We start from the raw sequence: 12,209 nt of genomic DNA, 5'->3' as shown, positions 1-12,209 counted from the left end.
AGTGCATGTCAATAAATGAATAAATACATAAACAAGTGGTGCCAGGCACAACAAACCCTGCCCCTCGCATGTATTGTAGCTTATTTTGGCGTCGATCCAGCTGATGTTATCATGTTTATGCATGTGCTGATGTCAGCGTATCAATAGCCTCTATATGGGCCAAGTTTGAAGTAAATTGAAACAAAATTTTGTTTTTATAGATATTTGACGTTTCGCCTATTATAAGTAAATGGGGGAAAAAAGAGTTCAAAAAATTCATTAAAAATATAAGCTTTGACCAACTTTTCCCAAAACATAATGACATCTTTTGGGTCACCAGCAATCTACAAACCCAATTTGGTATGAATTAGTTTCATTTGGTAGAAATAGTTTTGCTGCCACAGACATTTGAAATTTCGCCCAATATAAGTAAATGGGGAAAAAAAGATTTTAAAACTGTATACTTTTTTTTTTACTTTGACCTACTGTTTCCAAAATGTAATCAGATCTATTCTGGGTCACTAGCAATCTATAAACCCAATTTGGTATGAATTCAACCAATAGTTTTGCTGCTAGAGTGTTAACAAACAAACAACAAACAAACAAAGAAAACTGAACCATAAATAATACCCCTTGCCTTCCCTTCGGGGGGTGGGGTAATAAATATGGTATATGTAATCCTCTTACCTTTAAAAGTCTTTATCAATAGATTTAGAGTTACAAAACTGGACTGAAAAGCACAAATCAAAATGATAAGTTTGAGGTTAAAGCAGTTTCTGTTTTCAGTGTCTTTGTGTGATTTTAGTTTCTGTATTATAGTCATCATAGTATTTTCCCTAAGCTGTAACAATAAATATAAGTGAAAGGATGAAGGGAAGCCTCATTGTCCCTGAATCTAAGCTGAGCTTCTGGCAATTTTATGGACCATTTAGTGGATAGAGATGGTTAAACTCCCTAAAAGCATCATCTGTTCAGATCCTGCCTTGTCTGCTTGTTGGCATCTTGTTCTGTTTTCTGCAAGAGGAGATTTTTTTTCCCTGCTTGTTAATGTCAAAAATATGAGCTTTTTATGGAAGTTCAGTTTCTGAAGAATGAAACTGTTGATCTCAAAGGCCTGTTAAGAAAACATACTTTAACATCTGCAAGGTAAAGCTAGAGCTTCAGAGGCAGGAAGGTGGTAAAGAAGAATAAAGAGGGAGTTATTATTTCTCTCTGCAGTCATCTATTGAGAGAAAGGCGTTGATGATAAACTCAGAGACCAGAGGATCTTGTTTTAATGAGACTGAGAATGAGTTGTTTGAAAGTCGTCGCCAAATACCTCCAGAAGTCTGTGTCATTGCTGAAAACAAACCTGAAAACATGTTGTATTCTCATGTACCAAATACAGAAGTGATTCACTTTTTTGGTTTGGTTTGGTTTGGTTTGGTTTGGTTTGGTTCTGCTCTTCCCAGCTGTTAGTCCTATTGTTGTTGTTATTTCTGGTAGATGTTAGTTGTTTGTACAGAACTGTGAAAAAGCCTTAGGCCATCTTACATACGTATTTCTTCTTTTTGGGGGGAAAAATACAGGAAATATGTACACAGTATTTGATGTTTTTATATGTTTTTTTATGTGAACCTTTGAGTCTGAAATAAAGATTGATTAGACTGGATATTTAACACATATACACACATAAATCACAACTGAATGGCTCCTACAGGCTAAAGTCAATGTTTAGTGTGATCTCAGTAACCCAGACAGTAAGAAATGAAACCTGAGTAAAGCACAAAGAACATTAAACTGTGAAGGTGATATTATCTCAAAGAATTTAAGGCATGTTATGTGCAAAGGGAAGTCACACTAAGTACTAGCCACTTTGGTACCGTATTTCCTGATTGTATTTTAATACCGAAACTATGATTTGCATGTGTGGTCATTCAACTTAATGCTTACCTGAGACTTTTACATGTACTGCACCATCCATATGCACATTTTCATGAGTTTTATGAATGTACTTTCATGTGACTTGCTGCTGCTGCTGCTACTACAACTACTACTAATAATAATAATAATTTTCATTTTCTCTATATTTTTCCTTGTTGTAAAAGCGTATTTTAAAATATTGGCCCTTAAAAGAATAGGAAAAAGGTGAATCTCTGCCTGTACTAGACTTTTTATTGTAAATAATAAGATGAAAATTCATTATAAGGTTGAGCCTGATAAGCCCCGCCCTCTTAAAGCGCACTAGAGTTAGATTGGTCAAAACTCACTTACGTCACATCCGTAGTTGTGAAACCGGAAATCATGACCGACGATAACATACAAATACTTCAAGATGCACACTATGAATTTAAAAAGCAGAATTTTAAACCGGCAGCAGCTTTACACTCAATTTATCACTTCCTGTTTACGGTCCAGGTATTAATTGTGTTTTCTGTGCCGTTGGTTAATGTCTTGGTTAATTTTCTCTGAGTGCTAGCTTAAAACCAAGCTAACCTCTTCTTATTTCTTATAATAAACCGATTTTAAATGGTGCCATGTCTTCCAGGGAATGTGAAGCCAGTGATTTGGCCACTGCCTATAACAACCGGGGACAGATTAAGTATCTGGGTGGATTTTCGTGAAGCAGTAGAGGTTTTTCTGCCATAAAAGTTGACAGCCAGTTTGAGATACCATTCTACAACAGAGGACTCGTGCATTATAGACTAGGTAAGAGCATGTGAAGAAACCACAACATCTGACACAAGTAACTGAGAGTTCTGCCTTCAAAACCTTTGTCAATTAAAACTGTGATCAGCAAAATGGACATAAAACATGACGTCATTATGCATTAATATGAGCCCTGTCAGTGGTTTACTATTATAAACGATGTGTTTTACTCATGTTAGTGCTGCTGTAGTGTTTTTGTTGTACTTCACTACTGCAAAGTACCAAAAAGTTGGAAACATCTAGAGTTTTAGTGTTTTTAGATCTACATGTTTTTTCCTGTTGTTGATATGCAACAGTCTAGTTAATTTAACAATTTGAAGGTTTATTTTGACCAAACAAATATATAAAGGTACAGAAATTGATACAAAAAGTTATTCATTTTTTCTGTCACTTTAGGCGACATTTTAGATTATTTTAGATGAATTACTAAACATGTATTTATGTCACATTCCACCACAAATTCTGCTTACAACAGGTTTAGAGAACATGCTAAGTCAAATACATGTAGGTTCATGGAAGACCATGAAAAGTGCATTAATGCATGAAAAACAATGAAAGTAAGTGAAATTTGGACTCATCCACCCCCGGAGCTTTTTTCTTTCCCCGGAGCTTTTTTCTTTCCCCGGAGCTTTTTTCTTTCCAGTTCCTTTGTGTTTTTGCCCACTTTGTTTTATTTGTAGACTTCAGGAGTGGTTTCTTGCAGGCAATTCTGCCCATCAGCCCTGTGTATATGAGCCTCCTGGTGATAGATGTTGACACTGGTAGGTCTCATGTGTCTCTGAGCTCTGCTGTAAGATGAGGACTGGTTAAATGTTTGTTCCGAAGACTGGACAATGACAGAAACTTCTTTTGCAGAGTGGAACATGCCTTCTACTCTTAGTTCTGTCCCTGTTAGATCCAGCATTGCTTTTCTCTGCAGATAGTTGTAAACATTTGGTGAAATCATTAATATCCTCTTTCAAATAATAGTCTTCATTTCTCAAGACAGTTACAGACTGGTGTTTTCTATAGAGATCTGTTTCTTTCTTGCCATTTTGCATTATTTTGGAAGCTACTAGCACTACACAAGATGTGTAAATGGGTTACGAGGGGCGACTGAAAAGTTTTGAGCCTAACTTGGAAAGGATTAAGATATGAAGACCAAAACTGGTCCATGAAATCTTTCACATATCTTAATCCTATCCACTAAATTTCTTGGTCATTACAATCTTTTTCCCTGTTTTACAGGTCCCTGAACTTTCTGTATCAAGTGTTTCCTGAAAAATGGACAAACTTGAGTATGGGGCTGTCATCAAGTATGTGTACGACCTTTGCCTTCTTTGGGGTTGGTGACATGGGATGTTTCCATTGTTTTGACTGCTCCTTGGTCTCAGGCTGATAGTGATGGACCCAAGTCTCATCCATTGTCACAAATCAGCCCCATAGTCAAGTTTGTCCATTTTTCAGGAAACACGTGATACAGAAAGTTCAGGGACCTGTAAAACAGGGATAAAGATTGCTCTGACCAAGAAATTTAGTGGATTGGATTAAGATGTGTGAAAGATTTCATGGACCAGATTTGGTCTACATATCTTAATCCTTTCCATGTTAGGCTCAAAACTTTTCAGTCGCCCCTCGTATATACTGAGCTGTGTCAATGCTGAACTATTAAATTATCTGTCATTGTTTTTCATGCATCAAACATGGTCTTCATGATCTTCACTATTATCAAGCCAGGTAGACCCTGAAATTAAATTTACTCCAGCTTTTCAGAATGTAGACACATTCCAAAATGTATTATACATGTTTTATCATTTATTACTCCACTAACATTAGTCTAGCTGAATGGGTTTTTATGAGTTAAAGTAGAATGCATATTACAGCTATCTAATTTTAGATTGATGAATAACAAAACAGAACTTGTGGACTCTATAAAACATCACACTGAGGCTCTTCTAGGCCTTTCCCTCCTTAATCTGCCATCCATTTTTACATTTATTCCACAGTCATTCATTTTTGCACACTTTAGCTTTGTTAAATTCTGAAGCTTCTTAATATTAGAGTGTGAAGTTGTATTAACCACCAAGTAAATGACAGCGTTATGGCCCAATTTTAAGAAAGATAATATCGAATGAAGAAAATGCCAGAAGCAGGCAAACAGATAAGGATGTCCCTCCATGTTGTTGCTGTTTACTGTCATTATAAGCTGTCTGTACAGAATATCTAAAGTAAAACGGTAAGTTGTCTAAAAGACTAGCGTTAGTGTGACATGTTTTTTCTGTAGACACTAGATGGAGCCAAACATTTACTAATTGAAATGCTGACTGTTCTTTCCCTGAAACAGAGCTGATTGAGTAAAGTACGTAACAAACCTATTTGACAGTAAATTATGAATCGTAAACTAATACCTGTGATGTTTTAATGACCTTTTAGGGTTTTTTGATGATGCTAAGAGTGACTTCCAGCGGGTGTTGAAGCTCAACCCAGATTTTGAAGATGCCAAAGTGAGTCTGCAGCAGACACTTCTGGACCAGCAGCACAAGATGAACAGAGGATACTGAGGACTTAATCAACTACAGAGATATATTCTACTATTTATGATTATTTTATTTGTAAGGATCATGTACACTGTGTGGATATGACACTTTGATTTATTTGCCTCAGGTTGATCTTGCAGAAATGCATAATAGTACACTACCAGTCAAAAGTTTGGACTCACCTTTTCATTTAAGTGACATGAGATGGACCACAGATGGCCAATTAGTGCTCAGCATCACTGGGAACTCCTTCCAGACTGTTGGAAAACATTTCAGGTGACTACCTCATGAAGCTCATCGAGAGAATGTTAAGAATGTGTAAAGCAGTAATAAAAGCAAAATGTGGCTATTTTGAAAAATCTAAAACATGTTTGAGTTATGTCACACTTTTTTTAAACTACATAATTCCAAATGTGTTATTCGTAGTTTTGATGCCTTCAGTGAGAATCTACAATGTAAATAGTCATGAAAATAAAGAAAAACCTGGTGAGTCCAAACTTTTGACTTGTAGTGTATATGGAAATCCCTTTTATGAATAAATTCAAATTCATGTGAAAAATCAGCGGACTGATTCAGAGGTTCACTTAAAATTAACTAAACATTTTGTGGAAACAAATAAAGCAAATGAGAAAAAACATGCCAAAATACCCCAATTTACACGAAAATATTATTGCAGTTTATCAGCCCCGATTAAATACAAATAAGGATTTTTGAATACAAAGAAAAAAATGTATATAGAGCAGGGGTGCCAAACATGTGGCCTGAAGGGTCTGATGTGGCCCATGGGGTAAATTTATGAAATACAAAAATTACACTGACAGTATTGATCATTCATCCATTCTTTCATTTTCTGAACCCACTTTAACCTCACTAGGGTCATGGGGGTCGCTGGAGCCTATCCTAGCTACTATGGGCGAAGGTGGGGTACACCCTGGACATGTCACAGTCCTGACAGATAGAGACAAACAACCGATCACTCTCACATTCACACCTATGGGTGATTTTTAGATTAACCGATTGACTTATCAGTGCATGTCTTTGGATGTGGAGGAAGCTGGAGTACCTGGAGAGAACCCACGCAGACATGGGGAGAACACTGCACCACTGTGTCGCCCTTTATTAACAATCAATGGCGTCAGACTTGTTTTGATTCAGTGACCACATACAGCCAGATTTCATCTCAAGTGTGTCGGACCAGTAAAATAATAATGTCAGAACCTGTAAATAATAACTGCAAATTTTTCTTCTTGTTTTAGTGTAAAAAGTAAGTGCCATGAAAATATTTACATTACAAAGTATCCTTAACTTGAATAACTTGAACTACCATGGACAACCTGACATTTCTTCAGAAAAATAAGTGCAATTTTAACAATATTATACCTGTGACTAATGTTTTGTACCTGTTTAGATCCACTGTGATCTCTTAAGTTGTAATGCACATGTGTAAATGGTAAACATATGCATATTAGGCCTTTTTCCATCAAAATACCAGGAAATTTTATTACCAGGAGCTTTTTTTTTAACCTGGGTAAAAAAGTTCCCAGTAATCTGTGTACTTTAAGTTTCCATTACACCCAAAGTTCAGGGTAATTTATTCAAATTTGGCTGATGACGTATGGAGGAGTGGTAAAAGAAATTGCAGTACACTTCATGTACACTCAGAAACTAAGCTCTGGTACAAAAAATTACACAGTACTTTAAGTGAGTGGTTTGGGTTTAATGTTTTGGTGGTTGTTGAATCTCTTAATTCAGGGGTGTCAAACTCATTTTAGTTCAGGGGCCACATCCTCCCAATATGATCTGCAGTGGGCCGGACCAGTAAATTAATAACATAATAATATAAAAAATAATGCCAACTCCAAACATTCAATGTGTTTTATTGTGAAAAAAGTAAAATTACATTATGGAAACGTTTAAGTCTATAAACTGTCCTTTTAAAAATGTGAATTACGTGAACAACAAGGAAAAAACTGAAATTTATTTGGAAAAATATGTGCAATTTTAACCATATTATGCCTCTGCATAATAATTACAGATCGCAATGGATCTGCAAATGCACAAAATATTTTAGTAACGGGCAGAATATTTGTAAAATTGCACTTACATTTCTAGTTTGTCATATTTTTTGTGAAAGGCTAGTTTGTAAATGTACACATTTTCATGTAATTTCACAGAGGAAAAATTTGGAATTGTCTTTATTTGTAGGTCATTATGATAGTATTTCACTGATCTGACCCACTTGAGACTAAAGTAGGGCTTCATATGGGCCCTAAAGTAAAAGGATTGACTGTTAATATCTTGAGTGTAATTTTTGCATTTCACAAATTCATCCCAGGGGCCGGACTGGACCCTTTGGTTAAATGGCTAAATGATAACAGCCTCCAGCTGAACTCCAGCAAAACTGAGACCCTCATCATTGCCCCGGATAGTGCAATCCCAGGGATCAAACATCACCTTGGAGACCTGAGTTCCTCGGTAAAGACAAAACTGAGGAATCTGGGTGTCATCTTTGACCAGGACATGTCTTTAGAATTCTACTCCAAACACCTAGTCAAAAACTGTTTCTTCCACCTACGCAACATCTCCAAACTCAGATCAATGGTGTCCACAAATGAGCTCGAGATGATCGTTCACGCTTTTGTATCTTCTCGCTTAGACTACTGCAACAGCCTGTTTACATGCTTAAACAAGAAGGAGCTGGCCCGTCTACAGTTTGTCCAGAACTCTGCTGCAGGCTCCTGACCCGCACAAACAGGAGAACCCACATCACTCCCATCCTTAAATCTCTCCACTGGCTCCCTGTTCTATTCGTCTTCATTTCAAAATTCTTGTGCTAACTTTCCGGGCTCTACATGGCCAGGCCCCTGCATACATTGCTTCCCTGATCCAGCCCTACAGCTCGACTCGTAGCTTGAGGTCTTCAGGACAGTACCTGCTGATGGTTCCACAGACCTGTTTTAGCACACGCGGTGACAGGTCTTTTAAAGCTGTGGCACCACGTCTATGGAATGACCTGCCTCTACACCTACGGTCCATGGACTCTGTAGAGAGCTTTAAGAAACACCTCAAAACCCTTCTGTTCAAAAAGGCTTTTTAGTCTCCCACCTGACCCAGGACCACCACAGACTGATTACACTCTATGTATTCATCATAACGTACTCCATGTGTCATCCCCCCCCCCCCCCCAGTCTCTCTATATCTCTATCGCTCTCTCTTTTCTCCTCCTTTACTCTCTCTCTTTAACCCCAACTGGTCAAGGCAGACAGCCATCCTTCAGGAGTCTGGGTCTGCTCCAGGTTTCTGCCCGTTAAAGGGAAGTTTTTCCTCGCCACTGTCACCAATCACAAGTGTTTGCTCCTGAAGGATTCTGTTGGGTCTCTGTAAACTTAATTTGATTCTGATTTGAATTGATAAAGCACTTTGTGACTCTGTCTGTGAAAAGTGCTCTATAAATAAAATTTACTTTACTTTACTTACTTTGGTGGGCCAGATTTGGCACCCGGACCGCATGTTTGACACCTATGTCTTAATCCATCTGGAATACATTTTAAGTGAAGATAACCATCATTACATATCCTTAATTTCTTTTCAGAAATGGTAGAACATGTATTTTCAACCTCTCAGTCATTAAACTAAATCACATCTAACTTTAAATGTGATGGATGGTTCTTTTTTTTTTTTTTTTTTTTTCTTTTATGGGCTCAGCTGGCTGACAGGCAGCTGTCTGTACCGATAAGGCAGCAGCCAACACCAACAGTACTCCCAGTACAGCTAGTTCTTTTTCATTTCTATTGTTTTATAAATATAGTCCAGGTTGATATTGGTAGATATTGTGAAAATTGCACTTATTTTTCTTAAGAAATTTCAGGTTGTTCATAGTTGTTCATATTATTCTGATTTTTTTAAAGGATAGTTTGTAGATGTAAACATTTTCACAACGTAATTTAACTTTTTTCACTCTAAAACATAGGAAAAGGTTGGAGTTGATCTCATTTATAGGTTATTACATCAGTATTTTACAGGTCTGGCCCATTTGAGACCAAATTAAACTGTATGTGGTCCCTGAACTCAAATGGATTTGGAGGACACCCCTGATTTAAAGCCATGCAGTTATACAGAACATGTGAAATATAAGAGTCAGTGGTTATGGAGTTGAAGAGGTTTCAGCAGTTTTCAGTTTAATGCTACTGAAAGATCTACAGTTCTGAATGTCATCTGGTGGTGTTTCACTGAGTTATGGATTTCGCAGAGTGCCGACTACCCAAAGGCAGTGCAATAAAAGTCCACAGTTCAGTCTCTTATAGAACATATAGTCGTGAAAAAATTATTAAACCGCCCTTGTTTTCTTCAATTTCTTGTTCATTTTAATGCCTGGTACAACTAAAGGTACATTTGTTTGGCCAAATATAATGATAGCAACAAAAATAGCTCATAAGAGTTTAATTTCAGAGCTGATATCTATACATTTTCCATGTTTTCTTGATAATAACCAAAATCACTTCAGTTCTTACATCAATATCTATGACATTGTACTGACAAAAACAGTGCTTTTAGACATTCCATGTTTTCTTTTCTGTCTGTTTTAGTCACATGATACACACAGGAGTTAGTACTTGATTGCATAACCATTGTTTTTGGTGACTTTTGATGGTCTAATAATTTTTTCCGCAGCTGTAGTGCTCTGCGTTTAACCCTTTCATGCACAGTGGTCACTACAGTGGACAGTTATTCTACAGCTGTTCTCTTGTATATTCATGGGTTTTGTTGTTTTAATTCCATATCAGCCAACACAGTGGACACTAATGCTTCATCTTAAACACTGACATTGAAAACATTACTGTAACTTTACTCATTTCATGGACATAATATGCCAAAAAAAAAAAACTTTTGTTGTTAATCACAGTCTAATAACAATAACAAGGAACTGATTTACTCTTGAACATGTTGATTGGGTTTATCTAGAACAGCAGTGACTAGTATTAGAGTACACTACAAACAAAAAGTTAAGGATATTTCTTTTTTTTTTTTTTTTGGTCATTTTTGCCATTTTTAAAAAAACTACGTCTGGTCATTAAAAAAAAAAAAAAGTTTTCAATTCAATTCACACAAAAAAAAGTAAAAAGTGTTGTGCAAGAATCCCAACTGAAAAAAATAGCCCAAAAATTAAAAATATCCATAACTTTTTGTTTGTAGTGTATGTTAAAATGTGAGAAAACATCAAATTAGCAGCATTTAATGTTTTTATTTCATACTTTTCACACTGTATATCAGTAAATACATGTTTCTTTGCTTCAAAAATGAAACACATGCTGTCCAGTTGAGTGGATATTTTTGTAACTCCATGAAAAATAGCTTCATTAAAAAAAAAAATAATAATATATAATCACAGTGTTTTTTTTTAATGCCCAAAAAGGAAAAAAAAAAATCTGGATTAATGTTCTCATCATTCATGCATGAAAGGGTTAATATTTAGAAATACATGGTCCTTTTTGATCACATCCTTGCAGCCCTGTTATCTTCCCCTAATCTCCACCAAGTGCCCAAACCTAACCCTAAATAACAGTAATGCATGTAGAATTTCTCAGAGATCTGACTAAGAAGTGTCACGTTTGGTTAAAACATTATACATTTGATATACACAGATTTAGAAATGTTAATACAAATGTTTTAGTCACATGATACACACAGGAGTTAGTACTTGATTACATAAACATTGTTTTTGATGACTTTTGATGGTCTAATAATTTTATCTGTAACTATATTCCTATAGACTCGGTGGCTGAACTTACAGTGTAACAGTGCACATACTGGAACGATACTCAGAGAATGGTATAATGTTGTTATTCGGTCTCAACGTGATCAGTTTTATTAAAAATGTAGGATAAAATGGACATACAACACAAAAAATTACCGCAAACAGCAGCATGGATGTAAATCAAATGATGGAAAAACAGCATAAAGACATCCCACTGTTTCATGTATGGATTTTTATGATCAAAGTATTGATTGCTACCATCCCGACTCTACCATCTGTAAAAAAAAAAAAAAAACACTTCAAATGCCTCATAAATGAAAGTATATCACTGTAAGTCTGTGAGCAGCCGGTGCAGACTAATCGACCCACACACAGCAGGTAAAGCAATGAGCCTTGGTTTTACTGTCAGTAATAAATGTTAGTGCTCCATTTTAAAGAGGCGGGAGAACATTTGTGAATATAACCAAACAATGATCGAGTACAACTGGACAGTAATCACCAGCAGTGGAAAAATAAAGCATATGTTCGAAATTTAACCCGTAAAGACCCGGTGCTATTTTGGTGTCAGTTCACATATTAATTTTTCTCACTATTTAACCTTTCTTAAGTGATTTATCACCATTTACAGCGTGGGGAAGCAAAATTTACAATATTTTGAGGCAGGGATTGAAAGACAGTGTATGACCAATTAGTTTATTGAAAGTCATGAGAATTTATTTGCCACAAGAAAATTGTAATAGAAAATGTTTTTATTCTATGTGTCCTCCTTCTTTCTCAATAACTGCCTTCACACGCTTCCTGAAACTTGCGCAAGTGTTCCTCAAATATTCGGGTGACAACTTCTCCCATTCTTCTTTAATAGTATCTTCCAGACTTTCTCGTAATAGTTTTGCTCATAGTCATTCTCTTCTTTCCATTATAAACAGTCTTTATGGACACTCCAACTATTTTTGAAATCTCCTTTGGTGTGACGAGTGCATTCAGCAAATCACACACTCTTTGACGTTTGCTTTCCTGATTACTCATATGGGCAAAAGTTTCTGAAAAGGTATGGATAATAGTGTAGGTATGATTATGACATCAATATATGTTTGGTTTCAAAACAATGACGTAGTGCCTGCTGAGAAAAAACAACTAAATGTTCATTGTAAATTTTGCTTCCCCACCCTGTATTACAGTATTATCCTCTGTAATTTTGCATTTTTTTCAGCATAAATCATGTATTTTCCTATATTTAATTCACTAATCATGTAGATCACAGGTGTCAAACA

The 12,209-nt window shown here is 36.1% G+C and overlaps 1 pseudogene; it reads left to right on the top strand.

The window, feature by feature from the left end:
- The first annotated feature begins 2,262 nt into the window (after positions 1 to 2,262).
- LOC115415637 (tetratricopeptide repeat protein 32-like) lies at positions 2,263 to 5,458 on the top strand (annotated as a pseudogene).
- The last annotated feature ends 6,751 nt before the right edge of the window (positions 5,459 to 12,209 follow it).

The sequence above is a fragment of the Sphaeramia orbicularis genome, chromosome 24 (assembly GCF_902148855.1).
Source record: "Sphaeramia orbicularis chromosome 24, fSphaOr1.1, whole genome shotgun sequence".
Classification (NCBI taxonomy): Eukaryota; Metazoa; Chordata; class Actinopteri; order Kurtiformes; family Apogonidae; genus Sphaeramia; species Sphaeramia orbicularis.
This window is presented reverse-complemented; position numbering and strand designations above follow the sequence as displayed.